The sequence below is a fragment of the Penaeus vannamei genome, chromosome 14 (genome assembly GCF_042767895.1).
Source record: "Penaeus vannamei isolate JL-2024 chromosome 14, ASM4276789v1, whole genome shotgun sequence".
In the NCBI taxonomy this organism is placed as follows: Eukaryota; Metazoa; Arthropoda; class Malacostraca; order Decapoda; family Penaeidae; genus Penaeus; species Penaeus vannamei.
Genome location: NC_091562.1, coordinates 42,311,016 through 42,316,015, shown reverse-complemented (window position 1 = coordinate 42,316,015; position 5,000 = coordinate 42,311,016). Strand labels below are relative to the sequence as shown.

Below are 5,000 nucleotides of genomic sequence, written 5' to 3'. Positions count from 1 at the left end.
CGAGGGAGCTCAGCAAAGAGGATGTTGTGAATAATAAAAAAGTTTTGCCAAGTTGTCAAGAATGATTTGTTGCAAAATCTCGTGAAATCGTGTCGTTATCGCATGTGATGTGTGCAGATTTTATGCAGATGAGCGGGAAAAAGTGCGATTGAAAGCCAGAAGGTGTTAGGGGGACGCAGTGAATGTAGTTGTGTTTATAACGAATATTTCAAGTTAGGAAAATCAGTTTGAGAGAAATAAAAAATCTGTCGCATATCTGCAGGAGAAAAGGATATTTTTAAGAACAACCGCCAAGGATTTCAAGCAAGGACGATCTACACTCCACTCCAAGGTAGGCTGTTGTCTTTCTCAACGTGTGTAGAGAATATAAGTGACCTTTGGTGAACTTTTACTGTGGTGTATGCGTTGATACGTTATGCAAATTAGTGTGCATTGACGGACAGAGGCGAGAAACACACGTACATGCATTTCAAAAAGATCTTTCTGTGTGCTGACGAATGCGCGAATGAACACTGTCATAAACAAGGTCTTTGGTATTCTTTATTTCGCTTGCTCTCTCTCTCTGTCTCTGTCTCTGTCTCTGTCTCTGTCTCTGTCTCTGTCTCTGTCTCTGTCTCTGTCTCTGTCTCTGTCTCTCTGTCTCTCTCTCTCTCTCTCTCTCTCTCTCTCTCTCTCTCTCTCTCTCTCTCTCTCTCTCTCTCTCTCTCTCTCTCTCTCTCTTTCTCTCTCTCTCTCTCTCGTACTCCCCTCCTCTTGTTTCTCTATCAATCAGTCTATCTATCAATCTATCTATCTATCTATCTATCTATCTATCTATCTATCTATCTATCTATCTATCTATCTATCTATCTATCTATCTATTTATCTATCTATCTATCTATCTATCTATCTATCTATCTATCTATCTATCCACTATTTATCCTAATATCTAACCTGCATCCTTCGTTTTCTTTCCTTCTCTCCCATGCCTCCTGCACACGGGCCCTCAGCCTCATACATACATAACCCACATATAGACAGATCTATAAAAAGGAGAACACTCGCCACGCACCTACGCACGCACACGCACACGCACACACACACACACACCCGCACACACACGCACGCACACGCACACACACGCACGCACGCACACACACGCACGCACATGCCCAAACAGGCTGGCACGATCGGCTCTCGTAATGCAAGTATAATGTCCAAGATAAACTTAATCCTGACCTTCCCACACTCGCCTTTGGCACCCAGACGGCCGGGAGATGTGCTTGGCCAGGGTCACGCCCGCCGGTGCTCCGAAGGCTCTCTCTGTCGCTCTTTCTCTTTCTTTCTTTCTGTCTTTCTCTTTCTCTTTCTTTCTTTTTTTTCTTCATCTCTTTCTCTTTCGTTTTTTTTCTTGGTTTCTTGATTTTTTTTCTTTCTCTCTTTCTCTTTCTCTTGATTTATTCATTTCTTTCTTTCTCTTTCTCTTGATTTCTTTCTTGATTTGTTTGTTTTCTTTCTTTTTCTTTTTGCCTTGATTGTTTTTTCTCTTCCTTTTTGTTTCTTTCGTGATTTGTTTGTTTTTCTTTCTTTTTTTCCTCTCTTCCTGTCTTCCTTCTTTCTTTCGTTCGCTATTTTCTTTCCTTTCTCATTCTGTTTATCTCCCTCCCTTTTATTGTTATATTTTATTTTTTTCACTTTCGTTTCATGTTGGATCCCGTACTTGTTTTTTGTTTTTTTGTTTTTTAGTATTGTTTAGATTAGACTAATTTTTTTTATTTCTGTCTCTGTCATCCTTTGCTTTCTTAAATTTTTTTCAGGGGCTTTTGTTGACTTTTCTTCTTCTTCCTCTTCTTGGTGGTTGTCTTTTCTTCTCTTTATTTTGTTTTTCTCCGCAGATTTCCTCAAATCTATGTATTATTTTTTTTTATTTCTTTTTCGTTTTTTTTTTTTAATTTCATTCATTTCCCTTTCATTCATTCTCTCTCTCTCTCTCTCTCTCTCTCTCTCTCTCTCTCTCTCTCTCTCTCTCTCTCTCTCTCTCTCCTCCTCTCATCTCTCTCTCTCTCTCTCTCTCCCTCCCTCCCTCCCTCCCTCCCTCCCTCCCCTCCCTCTCTCCCTCCCCCTCCCCTCCCCCTTCCATCCTCATCCTCCTAGTTCTCCACCTTTTCTCCCTTCTCCTCCCTCCCTCCCTCCCTCCCTCCCCATCCCCTAATTATATTTCCTCCCTTTGTGTATCGTTATTCACGGTTATTGCCTCTCGTCTCATCTTTATTGTGTTGTTGCTCTATTGCTGGCGTCGGCAAGATTCTCCCTCTCCTGAAGGTGGTTGTGCAGGTGGTGGAGTAACTGTCCTTTGTGCGTGTGATCCGTGATATTCCCTTTTCTTTTCTCGTGTTGGTGGTGGTGGTGTGTCGGGTTTGTGTCTTCCTGTTTTTCTTCTTTCTTATTTCTTTTTTCTTCTTTCGTTTTTTTTTTTAGTTTTTTTTTTAGTTTTTTTTTTCGTTTTTTTATTATTATTTTTTCTTTCTTTCCCTTATTTCTTTTATTGTTCTTTTTCTTTTTTCCTCTTTTCTTTAAATCTACTCTTCTTTCGATTTCTCTCTTTCTCTCTTATTCTCTCTCTCTCTCTCTCTCTCTCTCTCTCTCTCTCTCTCTCTCTCTCTCTCTCTCTCTCTCTCTCTCTCCCCTCTCCCCTCTCCCCTCTCCCCTCTCCCCCTTCCTCCCTCTCTGCCTATATAAATGAATAAACACACGATTTCGATAAAAGAAGAAATAAAGAGAAACAAGAATGAAAAGAGGAAGTGAGTCAAGGGAGATGAATAAATGCAAGGCGGGAGAAGCTTATAGAGCCCTTTGAGAGACTTTATAGAGCCTTATAGAGCCTGTGATGGATTTGTGTTCTGACGAAGAGGTAGGCCGGAGACTTTTCCCTAATTTGTCGTCCAGGTTGATGGTGTCTACCCTAAGGAGCTTTAAGGGCGTGTGGGCGTGTGCTGTTTATTTATTTATTTTTTTTTTCATTCATCAGTTTTTTTTTTTTTTTTTTTTTTTTTTTTGCATCGTCTCCTTATCATTATATTGTTCCTCTTATCTTTTTATTCGTTGCTCTCCTGTTCTTGATCTTGTTCTTTTTTGTTCTCTTTATCATGATCATCGTCATCTTTGTCATCTTTATCATCAGCTGTTAAAAAAAGCGTAGATGGGAATGATTATATTTTCTACTAAGATATAATTGTAATTGGAACCGATTAAATACATGTCTTGCACTATGAAGATGTTCCTTTTTACTTCTGTTGTAAATTAATACTGTTCATTGCCGCCATCATCATCGTAATTATCATAATCATAATCACCGTCATCATCATAATCATCATTATCTTCGTCGTCATCATCATCGTTGTCGTCGTCATCGTCATCATCATCATCTTCATCGTCATTATCATCATCATCATCGTCATCATCATCGTCGTCGTCATCGTCATCATCATCATCATCATCATCATCTTTATCTTTATCTTCATCATCGTCATCCGAATCGCCTTCATCTACTTGCCTTCCTTCTTTCTTCTACATCATCTTCATCTTCATCTTCATCCTCCCCTTCTTGCTCCTTTTGTTCTTCTCCCTCTCCTTCTCCCCCTTTTTCCTCCGCTGTTCTTTCTTTATCGGGTCCTTTATCGCCTCTTCTCTTATGCATACCTTTTCCTTACGTGTTCTCTGGCCTCCACCCCCCTCCCCCCATTCCCCCTCCCCCCATCCCACCCCATTCCCCCATTCCACCCCCTCCCCCTCCCCACCCTATTCCCTCATTCCCCTCCCCACCCCATTCTCTCCTCTCCCCCCACCCCACCCCATTCCCCCCTCCCCCCACCCAACCCCATTCTCCCCCCTCCCCCCTCCCCCCTCTTTTTTCTCATGGTATATTGATAGTGATTATGGTGTCACTGCGGCATCGATTGTGTGTGCGTACGTGCGTGTGCATGTGAGTGAGTGCGTTTGCGTGCTATGTGCGCAATTTGGAAGATGGGAGACGGGGGCGAGGGGAGGAAGGGAAGGGGGTGGATGGGAGGTGGGAGGGGAGGGGGTTGAGAAGGGGTTGGGGGTGGGGAGTGGAAAGGGGAGGAAGGGGAGGAAGGAGGTGGGGAGGGTTAGAGAAGGGGAAGGAGAAGGGGAGAGGGGGGTTGGAGGAGGGTAAAGAGAGGGGGTTGGGGTGGGGGGTTGGAGAAGGGGTTGGGGAGGTGGGATTGGAAGGAGAGAGGATTGGGGGAAGGGGGTTGGAGATCGGGAAGGGAGGGGGAGGGGGAGGGGGTGACTGTACGTACGCTATTACATTCAATGAACGGCAAGTGGCTGTGACGTCATGCAGAGGTATAATATGACTCTGTTTTACCGAGGGCTTTTAGAGCGAGCGAGCGGGCCACTTGGCTAGAAAGAGAGAGAGAGAGAGAGAGGGAGGAAGGAGGGAGGAGGAGGGAGGGAGGAGGGAGGGAGAAGAGAGAAGAGAGAGAAGAGAGAGAAGAAGAGAGGAAGAAGAAGGAAGAGGGAGGGAGGGAGGGAAGAGAGGAGGAGAGAGAGAGAGAGAGAGAGAGAGAGAGAGAGAGAGAGAGAGAGAGAGAGGAGGGAGGAGGGAAGAGGGAGGGAGGAGGAGAGAGAGAGAGAGAGAGAGAGAGAGAGAGAGAGAGAGAGAGAGAGGAGAGGGAGGGAGGGAGGGAATGAGGGAGGGAAGGGAGGAGGAGGAATGAGGGAGGGAATGAGGGAGGGAAGAGGAGGAGGAGGGAGGAGGAGGAGGAAAGAGGGAAAGAGGAGAGAGGGAGGGAGGGAGGAGGGAATGAGGAGGGAGGGAGGAGGAGAAGGAGAGAGAGAAGAGAGGAGGGAGAAAGAGAAAGAAAGAAAGGGAGAGGAGAGAGAGGAGGGAGGGAGGGAAGAAAGGGAGGAGAGGAGGAAAGGAAGAAGAAAGGAAAGAGGAAAGAGAGAGGAAGAGAGAGAGGAGAGAGAGAGAGAGAGAGAGAGGAGAGAGAGAG

At 44.8% G+C, this 5,000-nt stretch overlaps 1 protein-coding gene across 9 annotated transcripts in view; it reads left to right on the top strand.

Moving 5' to 3' along the window:
- LOC113824540 (uncharacterized protein CG43867) overlaps nucleotides 1-5,000 on the top strand; it is an 864,266-nt gene that overhangs the window by 199,222 nt on the left and 660,044 nt on the right. For 8 of the 9 annotated variants that reach the window (XM_070129998.1, XM_070129997.1, XM_070129999.1 and 5 more), the window contains exon 1: nucleotides 1-331. This exon is cut by the window's left edge and continues 129 nt beyond it. The exons of the other annotated variant lie outside the window; for it this stretch is intronic. The gene's annotated coding sequence lies outside the window, so the exon portion shown is untranslated. The remainder of the gene's footprint in view (nucleotides 332-5,000) is intronic. 9 annotated transcript variants of the gene reach the window in all.